This window comes from Schistocerca cancellata, chromosome 2, assembly GCF_023864275.1.
Source record: "Schistocerca cancellata isolate TAMUIC-IGC-003103 chromosome 2, iqSchCanc2.1, whole genome shotgun sequence".
Lineage (NCBI taxonomy): Eukaryota > Metazoa > Arthropoda > Insecta > Orthoptera > Acrididae > Schistocerca > Schistocerca cancellata.
Window position 1 is genome coordinate 293,961,780 of NC_064627.1, and position 13,145 is coordinate 293,974,924.

Sequence of the window (13,145 nt, forward strand, 5' to 3'; positions counted from 1 at the left end):
CATTTATCTTTGCTCAAAGGTTTGGCAAAATGTCTGCTACAGTGTCTGATTCACAAAATGGTAGTGTACTTGAATATACTTTGCATCAGCAGTATTCAAAATATCCACAATTAACTTAATCTTGGTGACAACTTCTGACAATGCTACTTTCTCAGCATAAGTAGATTTTGTAACACTTCTACACAATCACCTGCCCAATCTGCATCTACAAAACAATCAAAGAGATCAGTATTTTCAGTCTTTCCATATGTAAACTTCATTTCTTTTCTTTGATGCAAATATTTCGGTACATTCACATCATACTTACAGTGGGTATCACTGTAACAATTTTGAAATCTACTCACATAGTTCATACTGTAACTTGTATCTGGTCATATTTCTGAGCTAATGTGCAGGAAAGGACCAATCACTTTCCTGTACTTAATGTCGTGACTCACATCTTGTGCTGGTTCTGATTTCAAATTAACTTCAATTGGTGTGATGTACAACTTTGAATGTTCAATATGATTTTTCTCAGCTTATCAACAGTTACTCATTTCTGAGGAAATGAGGGTCAAAGTTTGTGACATACTTCAGATGTCTTTTAGTGCACGACAAGTTCAACCAAAGTGGTGGCATAGCAGAGAGCATAGCCAACTTCACACTTTTGCCCTGGGTTTGAAACTTGGTTATTATTTCCCTCCCCCCTCACCCAATGCATGTTGAAATAATGTTGTCCTTATTCATCAACTAATTGTCATCATGCTGAATGAATTTAAAGATAGAGAATTATTTGAAACTGGCTTGCTAATGATATTGGTAGTGTTGCCTACGTGTTCTAATGTTTTTTTGGCTAAAAGAATGTGTGGAGTTGGATTGCAACCTTCCCACTTCTCTTATACGAGTCGACATACTTGGTGTATACAGCCACTCTTCTTCTCTAGATAGGCAGCTTCTGGAATCTTCATAAACTTCTCTGAAGAATGATGCTAGTTACAGGAACCTTAAAGACTCTCTCACCACTTGTGAAATAATTTGGTACTCAAAGAATACTTTTTAATGACTATTGGTATATTTGAGCTTCAGAAGAACAAAATTCACACTTCGCACATTTTACTTCTCATAAGTAACTCATATCGTCTCACATTAGAAACAGATTTAAGTCCATTTAGGAAAGAGTTGGCTTAACAACCACGTTTCTACTACAAACCTACTGTAAAATATGTATTGCCTCCAGCAAGTCCAAGATAAGAGTTTTTTCACCATTCCAAATCTCAAATGTTCGTGTTATTTATAACAATGGTCACTGATACGATTGACACAGAATAAACTAGAAGTTCCATAGTTCTTCCTTGCTCTTTCACTACGACTTCCATGGATTGACTAACAAGCACTTGTTGGTGCCGTTTGACCGCTGTGTCTACAGTCTTCTTACGACAAACTTCAAACCTGCACACACAAACATGCGATGCGCAGTAGGAAGGATTCTATCATTCCACTCTCACATGTAAAATATCGTGTGTTCGAGATGGTAGAAGGCCGAGTGGTTCTAGAATATATGGCGAAATTCTCAAAACACTACATAATATCACCCCCCCCCCCGATTGAACAAGCTATATTTTTACACATAATCATTATGTACATAATATCACACAGGGTAACATTTTATATTTCATAACCTTATACTTTACATCTACATGTTTATATACTTTTTTTTTTTTAACTACAATTCTTTAATCTCTTAAACAGGCTTCTGCTTACAGTCTTCCTGCTGTTTTCTTACTCTACTTTGTTTAGACATGAGGATTTGTTAATGATTTAGTAAGCTTGACTAGTACTTAGGAATCTTGAGACTTTTTCTTTATTTCCAATTGTAAATTTCAGATGTTAATGACACTTGAGTATTCCATTTTCTGTTCTCATTCTTTGTACTAGTTTGTAGCTTGGAGGAACTCTGGATGAAATGAAAGTGTTCTTTTAACACTCATTTATTTATATGAAACATAATAATGCTAGTTTTGTATAGAATTCATACTTTCCAGAATAATTCCTATAAAATATGTGACTTCTGTCACGATACTGTCCTTTCCCCTAGGATCAGTACCTATACCTCGCTTGTGGGTTGACCATATGAGAGCACTTCCTCTTTCCATTCTGGTAGGTACGCCTCTTTATAAAACATTCTCATTTTTAGGCCACAGGTCATCCTGTCTCCACGTAGGTACACCTGCCCTTTATACTCAGTAAATGCTGGATACACCCCCCATTATCCTGTCTGAGTAGGCCTCATGGTTCACTACCCTAGTATACTATAGTTAAGTATTTTCTGGTAAAGCTATAAATCTACTTTACACTTCATATTCACATCTTAATATATCATTTAAGGTAGATACTATGTCTGCCTATAATTCAAGTCCTATTATCCTACTATTCATCAATTTTCAGAATATTTATTATACTGACTTTTCTTAAATAAGCATAATGATTAACTCTTTATATAAATAGATGATGTAGAACCACCATATTGTTTATATACCTACATGTGTATGTTTCGTTTTGTACACATATTCTTTCCCCTACAATACCTGGCAGTTCTCACATCATGGCAGGTTTCTAGTCTGTAATTTTAATGTTTGTGTATAAATGTAATTTTGTGTGTTCGTGTAGTCTTCGGCCTTCTTATCTGAAGATAAGAAGTAAGTTATTGGAAACCACGGAAACCAGGAAGGACTTCTGCAACAGAAGTATATGAAGATAGGTCCTCAAATGAGAAGTAAGAAAGGAAATAAATAGAAATGGTTGCTAACATTGAAGAAGAGAAAGAAGATAGCCCCAAAGACAGGAAACCTTTCCCAACCCTATTCCCCAGGATCCCTACGTCGCAGGTACTGGAGTGAGGTGCCAGAGGAGGTTTGGTGTTAAATAGTCTCCTACAGAACGGACATTACCACCTTCACCCTTGAGGTTCCCGAAGGAAATCTTAGCAACCCTACGGAAATGGCAAATGGTGAAGAATCAGGCACACTTGTTTGCGAGGGGTATCTGAAAGGTGTGATGTGTGTTTTGTTTTAGTCATTATTTATGTGTTCTTGTAAACCATGTTTTTATCCACAATACCCACCTGTTTCCAAAACTGATACAAACCCTACCATTTGCATCACATCTCATAAAAGGTATAAAATATTCTATACAAAATAGAAAATCTATACACTGCAGTATAATAGTTGTTCAAATATTCACCTGATATTATATTTTCCAGAAATATAATATCCCATTCAGTTTATGTTGTCTAGATATCACTCTGTTTAAACAGTACCATCATATTACACTTTCCACTAATGCAATATTCTATTCATTTTATTTCATGTCTAGAGATCAGTTTCTTCCTTATTCTGTGATTTTCGTAAGTTGTAGTCATATCCAGTTTTCTAGGCAATAAGATTATAGGACAGTTTAAAATTTTATAAATAGGCGACAGAATAGTTTAGTATTTGAAGGGAATTTGGTGTGGGAAAACTATTTCGGAAGAAACACCGAAAACAACTTGGGATCCGACGGTCATCACTCCGCCTGTTAACTCAGAACATTAACGTCCCTGGGTGATATATGACTTCACCCAGGTCCAATGGATCTGATATTAACTTTTCTTGGGCACTGACAGACCAGTAATTCTCTTTAAACTTCTTTTGAAAGTATCCCCACTGCAAATCAGTCAGCAATTCCCTAGTTAACATAACATTAGGTAAAGATGCTCTTTTTTTTCTACTTCTTCCTGGATAAGTTTGACTTCTCTCTAGAGTTCGTCTATGCTCTTCCTCGTATCAGTAAATTTGGGAGAAGCCATAGGCGATGCATTCCCAGATGTTATTCTCTCAGTGACTTTCCGATCTATAATTTCTTCTACCTGTTCCTCCAGACTACTTACATTTAAGATATCAGAGTTTGCTATTTTCTCTTTAAAGCTTCTTTCCACATTATCCACTCGTGTACTTACACCTGTAATTTGTGATTGAATGAGAGGCATTAATTTGCTATGCTTATCAATGTTCTCTTTCAAAGCATGCCATCCCTGCTTTACCGCATTAAACTTAGCATTACATACATCCTCCAATGATCCTCGCTTTTCATTAATCTCTAATTCTACAGTATTACATTTTCCCTCAATATCAAATTCTAACTTTTTTGCTAAATCTTGTAACTGATCATTCTGTTTCTGACTAAAGTCAGTGAACAGTTGATTTACATGAATATCCAATGAACTGGTTAATTCTTTCTTTAAGTCTAATTTCAAATCCTTTACTTTACTATTTAAGGTGTCAAATACAGTCTTTAAAGCATTCATGCATTTGCATAGATTACCAAATTCTTTGCTCTGTGAGTGCACTTTGGCATTTAACAAACCTAGATTTGTTGTTTGATTATTCAAGGTTTCACTCTGGTTATTTAGAACTTCACTCTGAGCATTTAAACTAGAATGTATCAAACCTATTTCTTTTCTTAGAGTTTTATTCTGAGCATTTGACTGATGATTCTGGTCATCTAACTTAGCATTTAAAGTTTTGATTAGGTTTACTAACTCAGACCAGTCTGGCTCTTCTTCGAAAATTTTCATAGTAAAGCCTGGTTCTGAAGTTTCTCCAACTTGCCGAATGCTATCCACGATTTTACCAGCTTTAGACCTTGTGAGCGTTTAAAAATTAACTTTAAGTATAATAACTAATCTAATAAAGTTCTCTTAACAATTTACACCACGTTGTATTAAAACAATAAAGTTCCATTTTACACTCACCCAGTGTAGAATCCGGGCTGCGTCGGTGAGCGGATATGTGATCAGCACTGGTAAACAGCAACTGGTGCTGGTGGCGTCAGTTGTTGGTTTCCGCGTAGGCGTCGGTGAGCGGAAGTGGAAGCAGGTCAGCACCAGTGATCAGCAACTGGTGCCGGTGCATCTGCGTACCCACAATTTGTGAGAACTGTATGCTCCCCACTCCAGATCTTCTTAGTCATATCATTCTAAGCATCTCTCTTCTTAGTCTAATACATTTAGATCTTCTCTCCGGTTTTTGTCGTTGTGGCTTTTTCACTTCTTCTCCCTTATTTGCATTTACAAATTTTCTCTATCAGATATTGAAGCAGAATCCAATTCCATGAAATAGTTGTTTTGTCTTGTTATGCTCGGTTGCTATGGCAGCAATTGATACTTTTTTTTCTTATTTTCGTCTCAAAATTCCTTTTTTCCTTCAGTCCTTTCACACCGGTCGCCACATTCTAACGTTTTTTGACAAGTGTGGCAAAAATAATATTTTCTTATTTCCGTAATCTGATGATCACATATACAAACTTTATTGTCAACGTACTCGTCGATTAATGATGTAGTTGACTTGAAACACAATAAGTTTCTTTGTGTTCACTTACACATATAACTTCCAGAGACCAATTAAATAACATTTATGAGAGAGTTGGTTTAATAACCATTTCTCTTCTCACAAAATCGTAAACATGCCTCCAGCAAGTCCAAGATCAGAGATATTTCACAATTCAGAATCTCAAATGTTCATGTTATTTATAACAATGGTGACTGATATTATTAACACAGAATAACCTAGAAGTTCCATAGTTCTTCCTTGCTCTTCACTACAACTTCCATGTATCAAACGACAAGTACTTATCGGTGCCATTCGACTGCCGTGTCTACAGTCTTCTCACAACAAACTTCAAACCTGCACACACAAACATGCAACGCGCAGTACGTAGGATTCTATCATCCCTCTCTCACATCTAAAATATTGTGTGTTTGAGACAGTACAAGGCCAAGTGGTTCTAGAATTTATGCCAAAATTCTCGAAAGACTACAGTGTTCCTGGGAATTGGAGTATAGTTGGGCAGCAAGTATATCCATTTATACCTGCAGCCTGCAAATAGGGTCTTGTATTCAACTGATTCTGACTTGCCCAGCTGGTGTTGTCCCCTCAAGGACAGAGCCATCCTTGTTCACAATTGAGCCATGGGGCAGACAGAGCAATTCTTTGCTATACGGCAAAAAATTCATGGATGAAGATGGAATACCAAACTGTCCATTGAGAGTGATTCCTCCAATCTGTCAGTCCTGTGATAAATAGTTTCATTGGCAAATAAAATATTTCAACCAAAAACTGCAGAATTGCTCTACAACCATTGCATGGCACAGGGATACTGCAATAGACGCAACATGATAAAAGTCCATGCATTTTTTGATTTGTAATCAACTGTGAATGACATTTTTTTGAAAAGTAGGTCATTATGCATGGCTCACTGCAAAATTATTGGCAATACCTTTCTGGTGTGACATTTATATTAAGAAATGTAATCGTGACACATTGCTTTCGTGCGATGCTCACTGTGTTTAGAATTTCTGTTTTGAATATTTCTACAATTTGTATCATCCAAAGGAATGCACCAAATCTTCCTAAAGAATAAACATATGAATAAAATGTAAGAATAAAATTTTTTAAGAGTATGACAATTTAAAATGATTGTAATCCCAGAAAATTCCGCCCCCCCCCCGCCCACACCCACCCACCCACCCACCCACACACACACACACAGATATATATAACTAATATATAACACTTTTTAAACCCAGCTGTAATTCCATAATTAATATAACTCCCTTGCATTCCTTAACTTGATAAGAAAAATTGGTGTAGCAATCATTTACAGACATGTGTATATACCTTAAAAATCAGGTTTCCAATGTGGGGCACAAAAGCATGAAGTAGCCAAGCCAGCCACTGTGCCAACACTTTCATTGAACTCGTCACACATTTAAAAGAACTTCGAAAACTCGGAGCCTCGTTTCCTCAGAAACGGTCGAGTATTTACAAATAAGTTGAGATGTGTATTCTGCCACTGAGCCAAGTTTCTGAGAAACTGGGTTATGGCACTTACCTTGGACACCTTGTAAGAGGCATTACATTCTTCATATAATTGTAGTAAATATTTATCCCAAGGTGATTCTTTACTTCACCCAAGTCTCTCATTAGAAATCATTTGGGTAACAGATTCTTGTATTTGCTCCTTACTTTTACATTAGGTGTGCAGACTTTATACAGGCTCTTTATTGCTCTCTTTGCTGGTAGTCCTCTATCCACATACTTGATCATGAAAATTTTTTTGAGTTTCCTTAATTGAACCTGTTTTCTCACATGCTTCCACAATATTAATTCTTCTTTTATTGAAGAAGTCATATTGCAGACCCCACAATATTAATTCTTCTTTTATTGAAGAAGTCATATTGCAGACTACAAAGAGAAATGTCATACTTCACTGATGAAATGCTGACAGAAGAATGCTAACAATCTATTATGGCATAAAACTGTCCATCGTTGTAACTGTTTCCTCTTTTACAGGAAGTCAAAATACTGCATTCACATTCAAAGGGGAGGGGAGTACATTTAACTGCACCACCCTGTACAACAGCTGAATCAAATACTAGTTCACTTTCTCTTAAAGACTGTACATACAACTTATTATTCACAGGATAAACTTTATCTCACTGCCTGTTCACATATTCAGCTACAGTACACAACTAGTCTTCTTAGCTTTGAGACTTTGTAATTCTCTTGGCAATGCTCATATTCATTTGATAATGGATTATTGAGGCCTTTTTTCAAGAATCTGTGTTTATTGGAAAGGCACAGCAATTGTTTTCTGTTCCTTGTCTTATGGGGATGAACAATTTCATTCACTTCCAGTTTTGTGGGCTCTTGTAACACAGTCACAATGATCTTGAGTATACAGGATGTCTCAGAAGGTACACTGCAACTTTAATGTGTTATAGCACCCAAACTAATTAAGATATTCACAACGTGTTTGGCTTATGTGACACACTATCTCATAAAGTTTTTATGCCATTCAATCAATTTCAACATGTTTGCCTTAAGTGGCATGCACAACATCCAGTCTGTATCAAAGCTCTAGGCATATCAACTGTGGCAATGACAGCAATGATTCAGTTGTTTAAATCATTGATGAGGTTGACAGGTGTTGGAAAAGGGCAGTCTTGGTGGTCAGCCAGTTGTGGTAATGCAAACAGATCCAATGTATCAAGGTAATTGTCAGAAAGAGAGAGAGAGAAAAACCGCAATGCGATCAACCATCATATAACACCACAAATTCCTCTCAGGCTGTCACATATCACTTCTGTCACAGTATGCAGATTGGTTGTGTTTGTTTGCCTTGTTGCAAATGTGAAATGTTGCTTTGCCAGAAAATGCTAAATTGTTTAGAAAATTTCAATCCCTCTCTAAAAGGTGAAGACTGCCATAGCAATTTCATATACTGTGGCGTGTCATCAGATTTCAAAGCGTGTGACACTGTAAACATTTCTGAAGGACCCAGGGCATAGTCACTCTAGGGATTTAGAGCACCTGTGATGCCCTCTAAACACACTTCTGCAGGGAACATTGGAAGCCAATGATATCTATTCTGTGTTGGCTTCACTGGTTCCACGTCACCTGGTATGATGCTTCACATCAACGCTTCCTGCTTACATAAAATTCATGTACAACTGGTATATCGAGATCCACAAGGGTGGTTGCTTCCTGCACCATGTCCAGAAGCTCCTTTGAACTTGAGCGTCTGATCTGGTTTGAATAAACCATTCCTAAAACTGAGCCTTTTTCTGAACTGTTGTCCTTATGCTTCATTCATGACAACCTAGGACACACACAAACAAAACTTTGTTGTCTGTCACATAAGCCAAAAATGCTGTGAATGTCTTAATTAGTTTGGGTGCTATACATACTGAACTTTTAGTGTACCTTTCGAGGCACCTTGTATGCAGAGATGGAAATGTTAAAATACAAGATCCTTAAAACTATTTCTACAAGACTTCCTTTGCTTCTTTTTCAATATAACCCAGATGGCTTTCTTCTATAGAATGAATATTTCTTTCATTCCCCCATACAGGTCATTCCATTTTGGACATGTGTCTCATAAATTCCATGGTACAAGAGTGCACAAGAGGTCTTCATATACACACCGAATTAGTTGTTTCATTATAGATATTGCTGAGCTTAGCTTATTGGAAACAGTGTTTATCTGCTGTTTCCAATTTAGCTAACTGTATATTGTTATATCAAAAACTTACACAAAGCTAATTCTTCTAGCCCTTTTTCATCAAAATATATAGCTATGTGTTACTCTTTTTGTTCACTATTGAAAACCATGTAGTTTTTTTAATTAATAATTAACTCATTTTTACAAGAAACATTGTGCTATTTTATTGACCAACCCTGAATGTGTTTTTCTTAAGTGCCTTGCAATTGATGGCCACATTCAGTACATTGATACCATCTGCATATAGTATCTTATTTTCATTTTCATATGCTCTTACAGTGGACTTTTTGAGCCATAATTGCTAAATGGAATCATGCATATGGGGGATTTTACCACTACAGGAATGAAAAGAATATCCATACTCAGAAAAAAGCCATTTGGATTACTTTGGTGGAAAATAAACTAGTATAAATTATTTGAAGGATCTTGATATTTTATTCCATTACTCCATTACTCAACAATGAATTCTGTTACAGATTCAGTTGCTGTTGCCATTGATTTCCCTTTCTGGTATCCATGATGTGCTGGAGTTATTATAATAGGTTTTTGCAGGAAAACACTAGTTTAAACTCTTTGCCTTTACAAATGTCTGCTTGTGTCTGTGTATGTGCAGATGGATATGTGTGTGTGTGTGCGCGCGAGTGTATACCCGTCCTTTTTTCCCCCCTAAGGTAAGTATTTCCGCTCCCGGGATTGGAATGACTCCTTACCCTCTCCCTTAAAACCCACATCTTTTCATCTTTCCCTCTCCTTCCCTCTTTCCTGATGAAGCAGCCATTGGTTGCGAAAGCTAGAATTTTGTGTGTATGTTTGTGTGTCTATCAACCTGCCAGCCCTTTTGTTTGGTAAGTCTCATCATCTTTGTTTTTAGATACATCTTTGTTATATATATAGCACAAGTTCTGCTATGTGGTAGGTACGGTAAGCAATAATGTCTCTGTCTACAAAACTTTCAAGTCCTCCTAAACTAGGTACTCCTGTTCCTCCACGTACAATGGCTACAGTAAGCCAACCATTACCATGAGTAAAGGAATCGTTAATGTCAATGCTAAAGTTAAGTCTACATCCACAGAAAACACAGGGTCCGTCGATAAGTGCAGTAGAAGCTATGTTCTTCACAGCATTCTTCTTCTTGTCTGCAGCAGATGTGGAGAATTCAATGTTCTCGATGGTTTTGTAGACTGTTTGCTTATATATATATATATATATATATATATATATATATATATATATATATATATATATATAGTTTAAGGTTTCCCAAAGAAATCAGTGCCAACGCTCAACCGGATTCATTACCACCAACACAGGAAGAAATCAAATGTCACATTAAAAACTTAAAAAATAATAGAACATCTGGCGAAGATGGCATTGTTGCAGAGCTATTAAAAAACCTAGGACCAAAGACGTTGCAAGAGCTCACAAAAATAATAACAAAAATATGGGAAACAGAAAAATTACCAGAGGATTGGAAATGTGCCCTTATTCACCCGTTACATAAAAAAGGAGACAGAACAAATGTCAATAACTACAGGGGAATCTCACTTTTACAAGTCACCTACAAAATTCTCTCAACATGCCTGCTGAAAAGAACACAAGAGCAGCTGGAACGCCAAATTGGTGATTATCAAGCAGGCTTCCGCCCCGGTCGCTCATGCATAGAACAAATATTTAATTTAAAGACAATATTAAAACACAAAGCAATTAGAAATGCCCCCATAATTTGTACATTTGTAGATTTTAAGAAAGCCTATGACTCAATAGACCGGCAATCTTTGTTTAACATTTTAGAGGAACTTGGACTTGACTCCAAAACACTAAGGCTTATCAAAGAATCACTGACAGACACTGTATCTAAAGTTAAATTCAGGGGAGAAATCTCTGAACCTTTTCTCATAAAAACTGGAGTACGTCAAGGTGACGGGCTATCTCCACTTCTGTTTAATATAGTCCTGGATAAAGTCATTAAGGAATGGGAAAAAGAATTAAAAAATCAATCCTACTGGAAACCAATCCATCTTGGTAGAACCAAAGACAACGTGGAGATATCTTGTTTAGCATTCGCGGACGACTTGGCCATACTTGCAGATGATGAAGAAATCGCCACCAAACAAATAGAGATCCTTAAGGAATGCGCGGATAAAGTAGGTTTACAAATTTCGTTTCAAAAGACAGAATTTTTCTGTACAAAATTACATATACACAGTTTGAACACAAAATATGGAAAAATAAATAGAGTAAAACATTTTAAATACCTAGGTGAAATTTTGGAGCCAACCGGAGGAGAGAAAGTTGCACAGAAGATCAGACAACAGAAAATGAAGAGAGCATATGGTATGACACATGAAATATACAATAAAAAATGCATCTCCTCGAACACAAAAATCAGACACTACTGCGCAGTAATTAAGCCAGCAGCACTATATGCTAGTGAAACGCTCACACTCCACACAAAATGTGATTTAGAAAAAATACTAAAAGAAGAACGCAAAATTATGAGAAAGATTTTAGGTCCAAAATTAACAGAAGAAGGATATCGGATACAATCAAGAAGAACCACAGAAACTATATCAAACCTGGCAGCAGACATAAGAAGGCGAAGATTAAAATTTTATGGACATGTCACTAGACTTCCCCCCACACGACTCACCAACAGAATTCTCACTTACATAGAAAAAGTCAAATCAACAACACCATGGATTAGCCAAGTAAAATTAGATTTACAAAAAGCAAATATTGAACTTAAAGATGTCAAAGACAGAAAAACTTTTAGAAATAAGGTGGAAAAGTGGATTGTATTGTCGGAGAAGGAAGCACTAAAGAGACCAGGAACAAAATGGACAGAAGAAAGAAAAAGAAAACATGGAGAACGGATGAAAGAAGTATGGAAGAAACGACGTCAGAAAGCTTTGCGTGATCCTTCTGGGTCCATTCGCGATAAATAAATAATAATAATATATATATATATATATATATATATATGCGGGATAAAATTGTATAGTAGATTACGGTAAAAAGGAGAAGGTGAATACAAAGTGAAACTACTGTCAAAAAGAAAAAGAGAAAATAAGACATCAGAAAAGATTTCGAAATGCAACAGTGACAATAACAAATGTAATTGTTAGGTTCAAATTAATGATATGAATATAATAGAAGGAAACATTCCACGTGGGAAAAAATATATCTAAAAACAAAGATGATTTGACTTACCAAACGAAAGCGCTGGCACGTCGATACACACACAAACAAACACAATCATACACACAAAATTCTAGCTTTCGCAACCAACGGTTGCCTCGTCAGGAAAGAGGGAAGGAGAGGGAAAGACGAAAGGATTTGGGTTTTAAGGGAGAGGGTAAGGAGTCATTCCAATCCCGGGAGCAGAAAGACTTACCTTAGGGGGAAAAATGGACGGGTATACACTCGCACGCACGCACGCACGCACACACACACACACACACACACACACACACACACACACACACACACACACACACACATATATCCATTCACACATATACAGGCACAAGCAGACATATGAGAATATGTCTGCTTGTGCCTGTATATGTGTGAATGGATATGTGCGTGTATGTGCGAGTGTATACCCGTCCTTTTTTCCCCCTAAGGTAAGTCTTTCTGCTCCCGGGATTGGAATGACTCCTTACCCTCTCCCTTAAAACCCAAATCCTTTCGTCTTTCCCTCTCCTTCCCTCTTTCCTGACGAGGCAACCGTTGGTTGCGAAAGCTAGAATTTTGTGTGTATGTTTGTGTTTGTTTGTGTGTGTATCGACGTGCCAGCGCTTTCGTTTGGTAAGTCAAATCATCTTTGTTTTTAGATATATTTTTTCCCACCTGGAATGTTTCCTTCTATTATATATATATATATATATATATATATATAAAGAAAGATGATGAGACTTACCAAACAAAAGCGCTATATTTTTCCCACGTGGAATGTTTCCCTCTATTATATATATATATCTAAAAACAAAGATGATGTGACTTACCAAATGAAAGTGCTGGCAGGTCGACAGACACACAAACGAACACAAACATACACACAAAAT